Genomic DNA, 11,452 nt, shown 5'->3' on the forward strand with positions numbered 1-11,452 from the left:
TTTTTCCAAAAAGTCGCTAATGCGTCAAGTGCTTACTAGCTCTTTACGTCCAGTGCTACTATTTTGTTCAAAGGCCGGAAAATACGCCAGTCGTCGTTGTCGGGCTTGAATTCAATTGGCCGAGTGACTACTTTGACTGGAAAAATACGCCGGTCAGCCAGCACGAACTCAAATGCCTGAACAAAAAGTATGCGCGGCAGGCAGGCAGGCAGACGCCGTCTCTGTTGATTTCTCTTGAAACAAGATATCGGGCTCTGCCAGAAGCAAAGCCCCTCCAAAAATATGTTTTTTTTTCCAAAAAGTCGCTAATGCGTCAAGTGCTTACTAGCTCTTTACGTCCAGTGCTACTATTTTGTTCAAAGGCCGGAAAATACGCCAGTCGTCGTTGTCGGGCTTGAATTCAATTGGCCGAGTGACTACTTTGACTGGAAAAATACGCCGGTCAGCCAGCACGAACTCAAATGCCTGAGCAAAAAGTCTGCGCTGTCACACCCTGGCTCTGGGACTCTATTTGTTGAGTCAGGGTGTGTTTATTCTATGTGTTTATTTCTATGTTGGGGGTTCTAGTTTGTTGATTTCTATGTTTGCCTGTGTGACTCCCAATCAGAGGCAACGAGTGTCAGCTGTTGGCTGGTTGTCTCTGATTGGGAGCCATATTTAAACTGTATGTTTTTCCCTTTGGGTTTGTGGTTTTTTGTTCCGTGTTCGGTCATTGATACCGTGGACGTCACGAGTCGTTTCTTGTTTTGTATTGTTTAAACTTTAACTAATTAAAGTATGTTCGTTCAACACGCTGCGCATTGGTCTCTCCCTGACGATCGTGACATGCGCGGCAGGCAGGCAGGCAGACGCCGTCTCTGTTGATTTCTCTTGAAACAAGATATCAGGCTCTGCCAGAAGCAAAGCCCCTCCAAAAATATGTTTTTTTTTCAAAAAAGTCGCTAATGTGTCAAGTGCTTACTAGCTCTTTACGTCCAGTGCTACTATTTGTTCAAAGGCCGGAAAATACGCCAGTCGTCGTTGTCGGGCTTGAATTCAATTGGCCGAGTGACTACTTTGACTGGAAAAATACGCCGGTCAGCCAGCACGAACTCAAATGCCTGAGCAAAAAGTCTGCGCGGCAGGATGGCAGGCAGGCAGGCAGGCAGACGCTGTCTCTGTTGATTTCTCTTGAAACAAGATATCGGGCTCTGCCAGAAGCAAAGCCCCTCCACAAATGTTTTTTTTCTCCAAAAAGTCGCTAATGCGTCAAGTGCTTACTAGCTCTTTACGTCCAGTGCTACTATTTGTTCAAAGGCCGGAAAATACGCCAGTCGTCGTTGTCGGGCTTGAATTCAATTGGCCGAGTGACTACTTTGACTGGAAAAATACGCCGGTCAGCCAGCACGAACTCAAATGCCTGAGCAAAAAGTATGCGCGGCAGGCAGGCAGGCAGGCAGGCAGACGCCGTCTCTGTTGATTTCTCTTGAAACAAGATATCGGCCTCTGCCAGAAGCAAAGCCCCTCCAAAAATATGTTTTTTTTTCCAAAAAGTCGCTAATGCGTCAAGTGCTTACTAGCTCTTTACGTCCAGTGCTACTATTTGTTCAAAGGCCGGAAAATACGCCAGTCGTCGTTGTCGGGCTTGAATTCAATTGGCCGAGTGACTACTTTGACTGGAAAAATACGCCGGTCAGCCAGCACGAACTCAAATGCCTGAGCAAAAAGTATGCGCGGCAGGCAGGCAGACGCCGTCTCTGTTGATTTCTCTTGAAAGAAGATATCGGGCTCTGCCAGAAGCAAAGCCCCTCCAAAAATATATTTTTTTTCCAAAAAGTCGCTAATGCGTCAAGTGCTTACTAGCTCTTTATGTCCAGTGCTACTATTTGTTCAAAGGCCGGAAAATACGCCAGTCGTCGTTGTCGGGCTTGAATTCAATTGGCCGAGTGACTACTTTGACTGGAAAAATACGCCGGTCAGCCAGCACGAACTCAAATGCCTGAGCAAAAAGTATGCGCGGCAGAAAGGCAAGCAGACGCCGTCTCTGTTGATTTCTCCTGAAAGAAGATATCGGGCTCTGCCAGAAGCAAAGCCCCTCCAAAAATATGTTTTTTTTCCAAAAAGTCGCTAATGCGTCAAGTGCTTACTAGCTCTTTACGTCCAGTGCTACTATTTTGTTCAAAGGCCGGAAAATACGCCAGTCGTCGTTGTCGGGCTTGAATTCAATTGGCCGAGTGACTACTTTGACTGGAAAAATACGCCGGTCAGCCAGCACGAACTCAAATGCCTGAGCAAAAAGTCTGCGCGGCAGGCAGGCAGGCAGGCAGACGCCGTCTCTGTTGATTTCTCTTGAAACAAGATATCGGCCTCTGCCAGAAGCAAAGCCCCTCCAAAAATATGTTTTTTTTCCAAAAAGTCGCTAATGCGTCAAGTGCTTACTAGCTCTTTACGTCCAGTGCTACTATTTGTTCAAAGGCCGGAAAATACGCCAGTCGTCGTTGTCGGGCTTGAATTCAATTGGCCGAGTGACTACTTTGACTGGAAAAATACGCCGGTCAGCCAGCACGAACTCAAATGCCTGAGCAAAAAGTATGCGCGGCAGGCAGGCAGGCAGGCAGGCAGGCAGACGCCGTCTCTGTTGATTTCTCTTGAAACAAGATATCGGGCTCTGCCAGAAGCAAAGCCCCTCCAAAAATGTTTTTTATCCAAAAAGTCGCTAATGCGTCAAGTGCTTACTAGCTCTTTACGTCCAGTGCTACTATTTGTTCAAAGGCCGGAAAATACGCCAGTCGTCGTTGTCGGGCTTGAATTCAATTGGCCGAGTGACTACTTTGACTGGAAAAATACGCCGGTCAGCCAGCACGAACTCAAATGCCTGAGCAAAAAGTATGCGCGGCAGGCAGGCAGACGCCGTCTCTGTTGATTTCTCTTGAAAGAAGATATCGGGCTCTGCCAGAAGCAAAGCCCCTCCAAAAATATATTTTTTTTCCAAAAAGTCGCTAATGCGTCAAGTGCTTACTAGCTCTTTATGTCCAGTGCTACTATTTGTTCAAAGGCCGGAAAATACGCCAGTCGTCGTTGTCGGGCTTGAATTCAATTGGCCGAGTGACTACTTTGACTGGAAAAATACGCCGGTCAGCCAGCACGAACTCAAATGCCTGAGCAAAAAGTATGCGCGGCAGAAAGGCAAGCAGACGCCGTCTCTGTTGATTTCTCCTGAAAGAAGATATCGGGCTCTGCCAGAAGCAAAGCCCCTCCAAAAATATGTTTTTTTTCCAAAAAGTCGCTAATGCGTCAAGTGCTTACTAGCTCTTTACGTCCAGTGCTACTATTTGTTCAAAGGCCGGAAAATACGCCAGTCGTCGTTGTCGGGCTTGAATTCAATTGGCCGAGTGACTACTTTGACTGGAAAAATACGCCGGTCAGCCAGCACGAACTCAAATGCCTGAGCAAAAAGTATGCGCGGCAGGCAGGCAGACGCCGTCTCTGTTGATTTCTCTTGAAAGAAGATATCGGGCTCTGCCAGAAGCAAAGCCCCTCCAAAAATATATTTTTTTTCCAAAAAGTCGCTAATGCGTCAAGTGCGTACTAGCTCTTTATGTCCAGTGCTACTATTTGTTCAAAGGCCGGAAAATACGCCAGTCGTCGTTGTCGGGCTTGAATTCAATTGGCCGAGTGACTACTTTGACTGGAAAAATACGCCGGTCAGCCAGCACGAACTCAAATGCCTGAGCAAAAAGTATGCGCGGCAGAAAGGCAAGCAGACGCCGTCTCTGTTGATTTCTCTTGAAAGAAGATATCGGGCTCTGCCAGAAGCAAAGCCCCTCCAAAAATATATTTTTTTTCCAAAAAGTCGCTAATGCGTCAAGTGCGTACTAGCTCTTTATGTCCAGTGCTACTATTTGTTCAAAGGCCGGAAAATACGCCAGTCGTCGTTGTCGGGCTTGAATTCAATTGGCCGAGTGACTACTTTGACTGGAAAAATACGCCGGTCAGCCAGCACGAACTCAAATGCCTGAGCAAAAAGTATGCGCGGCAGAAAGGCAAGCAGACGCCGTCTCTGTTGATTTCTCCTGAAAGAAGATATCGGGCTCTGCCAGAAGCAAAGCCCCTCCAAAAATATGTTTTTTTTCCAAAAAGTCGCTAATGCGTCAAGTGCTTACTAGCTCTTTACGTCCAGTGCTACTATTTGTTCAAAGGCCGGAAAATACGCCAGTCGTCGTTGTCGGGCTTGAATTCAATTGGCCGAGTGACTACTTTGACTGGAAAAATACGCCGGTCAGCCAGCACGAACTCAAATGCCTGAGCAAAAAGTATGCGCGGCAGGCAGGCAGACGCCGTCTCTGTTGATTTCTCTTGAAAGAAGATATCGGGCTCTGCCAGAAGCAAAGCCCCTCCAAAAATATATTTTTTTTCCAAAAAGTCGCTAATGCGTCAAGTGCGTACTAGCTCTTTATGTCCAGTGCTACTATTTGTTCAAAGGCCGGAAAATACGCCAGTCGTCGTTGTCGGGCTTGAATTCAATTGGCCGAGTGACTACTTTGACTGGAAAAATACGCCGGTCAGCCAGCACGAACTCAAATGCCTGAGCAAAAAGTATGCGCGGCAGGCAGGCAGGCAGGCAGGCAGGCAGACGCCGTCTCTGTTGATTTCTCTTGAAACAAGATATCGGGCTCTGCCAGAAGCAAAGCCCCTCCAAAAATGTTTTTTATCCAAAAAGTCGCTAATGCGTCAAGTGCTTACTAGCTCTTTACGTCCAGTGCTACTATTTGTTCAAAGGCCGGAAAATACGCCAGTCGTCGTTGTCGGGCTTGAATTCAATTGGCCGAGTGACTACTTTGACTGGAAAAATACGCCGGTCAGCCAGCACGAACTCAAATGCCTGAGCAAAAAGTATGCGCGGCAGGCAGGCAGACGCCGTCTCTGTTGATTTCTCTTGAAAGAAGATATCGGGCTCTGCCAGAAGCAAAGCCCCTCCAAAAATATATTTTTTTTCCAAAAAGTCGCTAATGCGTCAAGTGCTTACTAGCTCTTTATGTCCAGTGCTACTATTTGTTCAAAGGCCGGAAAATACGCCAGTCGTCGTTGTCGGGCTTGAATTCAATTGGCCGAGTGACTACTTTGACTGGAAAAATACGCCGGTCAGCCAGCACGAACTCAAATGCCTGAGCAAAAAGTATGCGCGGCAGAAAGGCAAGCAGACGCCGTCTCTGTTGATTTCTCCTGAAAGAAGATATCGGGCTCTGCCAGAAGCAAAGCCCCTCCAAAAATATGTTTTTTTTCCAAAAAGTCGCTAATGCGTCAAGTGCTTACTAGCTCTTTACGTCCAGTGCTACTATTTGTTCAAAGGCCGGAAAATACGCCAGTCGTCGTTGTCGGGCTTGAATTCAATTGGCCGAGTGACTACTTTGACTGGAAAAATACGCCGGTCAGCCAGCACGAACTCAAATGCCTGAGCAAAAAGTATGCGCGGCAGGCAGGCAGACGCCGTCTCTGTTGATTTCTCTTGAAAGAAGATATCGGGCTCTGCCAGAAGCAAAGCCCCTCCAAAAATATATTTTTTTTCCAAAAAGTCGCTAATGCGTCAAGTGCGTACTAGCTCTTTATGTCCAGTGCTACTATTTGTTCAAAGGCCGGAAAATACGCCAGTCGTCGTTGTCGGGCTTGAATTCAATTGGCCGAGTGACTACTTTGACTGGAAAAATACGCCGGTCAGCCAGCACGAACTCAAATGCCTGAGCAAAAAGTCTGCGCGGCAGAAAGGCAAGCAGACGCCGTCTCTGTTGATTTCTCCTGAAAGAAGATATCGGGCTCTGCCAGAAGCAAAGCCCCTCCAAAAATATGTTTTTTTTCCAAAAAGTCGCTAATGCGTCAAGTGCTTACTAGCTCTTTACGTCCAGTGCTACTATTTTGTTCAAAGGCCGGAAAATACGCCAGTCGTCGTTGTCGGGCTTGAATTCAATTGGCCGAGTGACTACTTTGACTGGAAAAATACGCCGGTCAGCCAGCACGAACTCAAATGCCTGAGCAAAAAGTCTGCGCGGCAGGCAGGCAGGCAGGCAGACGCCGTCTCTGTTGATTTCTCTTGAAACAAGATATCGGCCTCTGCCAGAAGCAAAGCCCCTCCAAAAATATGTTTTTTTTCCAAAAAGTCGCTAATGCGTCAAGTGCTTACTAGCTCTTTACGTCCAGTGCTACTATTTGTTCAAAGGCCGGAAAATACGCCAGTCGTCGTTGTCGGGCTTGAATTCAATTGGCCGAGTGACTACTTTGACTGGAAAAATACGCCGGTCAGCCAGCACGAACTCAAATGCCTGAGCAAAAAGTATGCGCGGCAGGCAGGCAGGCAGGCAGGCAGGCAGACGCCGTCTCTGTTGATTTCTCTTGAAACAAGATATCGGGCTCTGCCAGAAGCAAAGCCCCTCCAAAAATGTTTTTTATCCAAAAAGTCGCTAATGCGTCAAGTGCTTACTAGCTCTTTACGTCCAGTGCTACTATTTGTTCAAAGGCCGGAAAATACGCCAGTCGTCGTTGTCGGGCTTGAATTCAATTGGCCGAGTGACTACTTTGACTGGAAAAATACGCCGGTCAGCCAGCACGAACTCAAATGCCTGAGCAAAAAGTATGCGCGGCAGGCAGGCAGACGCCGTCTCTGTTGATTTCTCTTGAAAGAAGATATCGGGCTCTGCCAGAAGCAAAGCCCCTCCAAAAATATATTTTTTTTCCAAAAAGTCGCTAATGCGTCAAGTGCTTACTAGCTCTTTATGTCCAGTGCTACTATTTGTTCAAAGGCCGGAAAATACGCCAGTCGTCGTTGTCGGGCTTGAATTCAATTGGCCGAGTGACTACTTTGACTGGAAAAATACGCCGGTCAGCCAGCACGAACTCAAATGCCTGAGCAAAAAGTATGCGCGGCAGAAAGGCAAGCAGACGCCGTCTCTGTTGATTTCTCCTGAAAGAAGATATCGGGCTCTGCCAGAAGCAAAGCCCCTCCAAAAATATGTTTTTTTTCCAAAAAGTCGCTAATGCGTCAAGTGCTTACTAGCTCTTTACGTCCAGTGCTACTATTTTGTTCAAAGGCCGGAAAATACGCCAGTCGTCGTTGTCGGGCTTGAATTCAATTGGCCGAGTGACTACTTTGACTGGAAAAATACGCCGGTCAGCCAGCACGAACTCAAATGCCTGAGCAAAAAGTCTGCGCGGCAGGCAGGCAGGCAGGCAGACGCCGTCTCTGTTGATTTCTCTTGAAACAAGATATCGGCCTCTGCCAGAAGCAAAGCCCCTCCAAAAATATGTTTTTTTTCCAAAAAGTCGCTAATGCGTCAAGTGCTTACTAGCTCTTTACGTCCAGTGCTACTATTTGTTCAAAGGCCGGAAAATACGCCAGTCGTCGTTGTCGGGCTTGAATTCAATTGGCCGAGTGACTACTTTGACTGGAAAAATACGCCGGTCAGCCAGCACGAACTCAAATGCCTGAGCAAAAAGTATGCGCGGCAGGCAGGCAGGCAGGCAGACGCCGTCTCTGTTGATTTCTCTTGAAACAAGATATCGGGCTCTGCCAGAAGCAAAGCCCCTCCAAAAATGTTTTTTTTTCCAAAAAGTCGCTAATGCGTCAAGTGCTTACTAGCTCTTTACGTCCAGTGCTACTATTTGTTCAAAGGCCGGAAAATACGCCAGTCGTCGTTGTCGGGCTTGAATTCAATTGGCCGAGTGACTACTTTGACTGGAAAAATACGCCGGTCAGCCAGCACGAACTCAAATGCCTGAGCAAAAAGTATGCGCGGCAGGCAGGCAGACGCCGTCTCTGTTGATTTCTCTTGAAAGAAGATATCGGGCTCTGCCAGAAGCAAAGCCCCTCCAAAAATATATTTTTTTTCCAAAAAGTCGCTAATGCGTCAAGTGCTTACTAGCTCTTTATGTCCAGTGCTACTATTTGTTCAAAGGCCGGAAAATACGCCAGTCGTCGTTGTCGGGCTTGAATTCAATTGGCCGAGTGACTACTTTGACTGGAAAAATACGCCGGTCAGCCAGCACGAACTCAAATGCCTGAGCAAAAAGTCTGCGCGGCAGAAAGGCAAGCAGACGCCGTCTCTGTTGATTTCTCCTGAAAGAAGATATCGGGCTCTGCCAGAAGCAAAGCCCCTCCAAAAATATGTTTTTTATCCAAAAAGTCGCTAATGCGTCAAGTGCTTACTAGCTCTTTACGTCCAGTGCTACTATTTGTTCAAAGGCCGGAAAATACGCCAGTCGTCGTTGTCGGGCTTGAATTCAATTGGCCGAGTGACTACTTTGACTGGAAAAATACGCCGGTCAGCCAGCACGAACTCAAATGCCTGAGCAAAAAGTATGCGCGGCAGGCAGGCAGACGCCGTCTCTGTTGATTTCTCTTGAAAGAAGATATCGGGCTCTGCCAGAAGCAAAGCCCCTCCAAAAATATGTTTTTTTTTCCAAAAAGTCGCTAATGCGTCAAGTGCTTACTAGCTCTTTACGTCCAGTGCTACTATTTTGTTCAAAGGCCAGAAAATACGCCAGTCGTCGTTGTCGGGCTTGAATTCAATTGGCCGAGTGACTACTTTGACTGGAAAAATACGCCGGTCAGCCAGCACGAACTCAAATGCCTGAACAAAAACAATGCGCGGCAGGCAGGCAGGCAGACGCCGTCTCTGTTGATTTCTCTTGAAACAAGATATCGGGCTCTGCCAGAAGCAAAGCCCCTCCAAAAATATGTTTTTTTTCCAAAAAGTCGCTAATGCGTCAAGTGCTTACTAGCTCTTTACGTCCAGTGCTACTATTTGTTCAAAGGCCGGAAAATACGCCAGTCGTCGTTGTCGGGCTTGAATTCAATTGGCCGAGTGACTACTTTGACTGGAAAAATACGCCGGTCAGCCAGCACGAACTCAAATGCCTGAGCAAAAAGTCTGCGCTGTCACACCCTGGCTCTGGGACTCTATTTGTTGAGTCAGGGTGTGTTTATTCTATGTGTTTATTTCTATGTTGGGGGTTCTAGTTTGTTGATTTCTATGTTTGCCTGTGTGACTCCCAATCAGAGGCAACGAGTGTCAGCTGTTGGCTGGTTGTCTCTGATTGGGAGCCATATTTAAACTGTATGTTTTTCCCTTTGGGTTTGTGGTTTTTTGTTCCGTGTTCGGTCATTGATACCGTGGACGTCACGAGTCGTTTCTTGTTTTGTATTGTTTAAACTTTAACTAATTAAAGTATGTTCGTTCAACACGCTGCGCATTGGTCTCTCCCTGACGATCGTGACATGCGCGGCAGGCAGGCAGGCAGACGCCGTCTCTGTTGATTTCTCTTGAAACAAGATATCAGGCTCTGCCAGAAGCAAAGCCCCTCCAAAAATATGTTTTTTTTTCAAAAAAGACGCTAATGTGTCAAGTGCTTACTAGCTCTTTACGTCCAGTGCTACTATTTGTTCAAAGGCCGGAAAATACGCCAGTCGTCGTTGTCGGGCTTGAATTCAATTGGCCGAGTGACTACTTTGACTGGAAAAATACGCCGGTCAGCCAGCACGAACTCAAATGCCTGAGCAAAAAGTCTGCGCGGCAGGATGGCAGGCAGGCAGGCAGGCAGACGCTGTCTCTGTTGATTTCTCTTGAAAGAAGATATCGGGCTCTGCCAGAAGCAAAGCCCCTCCAAAAATGTTTTTTTTCCAAAAAGTCGCTAATGCGTCAAGTGCTTACTAGCTCTTTATATCCAGTGCTACTATTTGTTCAAAGGCCGGAAAATACGCCAGTCGTCGTTGTCGGGCTTGAATTCAATTGGCCGAGTGACTACTTTGACTGGAAAAATACGCCGGTCAGCCAGCACGAACTCAAATGCCTGAACAAAAAGTATGCGCGGCAGGCAGGCAGACGCCGTCTCTGTTGATTTCTCTTGAAACAAGATATCGGGCTCAGCCAGAAGCAAAGCCCCTCCAAAAATGTTTTTTTTTTCCAAAAAGTCGCTAATGCGTCAAGTGCTTACTAGCTCTTTACGTCCAGTGCTACTATTTGTTCAAAGGCCGGAAAATACGCCAGTCGTCGTTGTCGGGCTTGAATTCAATTGGCCGAGTGACTACTTTGACTGGAAAAATACGCCGGTCAGCCAGCACAAACTCAAATGCCTGAGCAAAAAGTCTGCGCGGCAGTTTGGCAGGCAGGCAGGCAGACGCCGTCTCTGTTGATTTCTCTTGAAAGAAGATATCGGGCTCTGCCAGAAGCAAAGCCCCTCCAAAAATATGTTTTTTATCCAAAAAGTCGCTAATGCGTCAAGTGCTTACTAGCTCTTTACGTCCAGTGCTACTATTTGTTCAAAGGCCGGAAAATACGCCAGTCGTCGTTGTCGGGCTTGAATTCAATTGGCCGAGTGACTACTTTGACTGGAAAAATACGCCGGTCAGCCAGCACGAACTCAAATGCCTGAGCAAAAAGTCTGCGCGGCAGGCAGGCAGGCAGACGCCGTCTCTGTTGATTTCTCTTGAAAGAAGATATCGGGCTCTGCCAGAAGCAAAGCCCCTCCAAAAATATGTTTTTTTTCCAAAAAGTCGCTAATGCGTCAAGTGCTTACTAGCTCTTTACGTCCAGTGCTACTATTTGTTCAAAGGCCGGAAAATACGCCAGTCGTCGTTGTCGGGCTTGAATTCAATTGGCCGAGTGACTACTTTGACTGGAAAAATACGCCGGTCAGCCAGCACGAACTCAAATGCCTGAGCAAAAAGTCTGCGCTGTCACACCCTGGCTCTGGGACTCTATTTGTTGAGCCAGGGTGTGTTTATTCTATGTTTATTTCTATGTTGGGGGTTCTAGTTTGTTGATTTCTATGTTTGCCTGTGTGACTCCCAATCAGAGGCAACGAGTGTCAGCTGTTGGCTGGTTGTCTCTGATTGGGAGCCATATTTAAACTGTATGTTTTTCCCTTTGGGTTTGTGGGTTTTTGTTCCGTGTTTGGTCATTGATACCGTGGACGTCACGAGTCGTTTCTTGTCTTGTTTTGTATTGTTTAAACTTTAACTAATTAAAGTATGTTTGTTCAACACGCTGCGCATTGGTCTCTCCCTGACGATCGTGACATGCGCGGCAGGCAGGCAGACGCCGTCTCTGTTGATTTCTCTTGAAACAAGATATCGGGCTCTGCCAGAAGCAAAGCCCCTCCAAAAATATGTTTTTTTCCAAAAAGTCGCTAATGCGTCAAGTGCTTACTAGCTCTTTACGTCCAGGGGCCTGTTGCACAAAACTAGGATAAGGGATTAAGCCAGGATATCTTGGTGATCCTGGCTCAATTGATCCGTAATCCGGTTGCACTAAAGATGGATAGGGGGCAGGAGGATATGTTATGGTATAAATTACCATGGAGATTTATTCTGTGGAGCTAGCCTGCTCCAGACCAGGCTAAATTCCAGGATCTATTTAATCTCATCCCTACTGTCAGTCAGCAGTCACCACAAATGGAAACCAATAGTTATTTCACTGCTCACTAT

This window comes from Coregonus lavaretus (genome assembly GCF_964263955.1).
Source record: "Coregonus lavaretus genome assembly, contig: HAP1_SCAFFOLD_1379, whole genome shotgun sequence".
NCBI classification, from domain to species: domain Eukaryota; kingdom Metazoa; phylum Chordata; class Actinopteri; order Salmoniformes; family Salmonidae; genus Coregonus; species Coregonus lavaretus.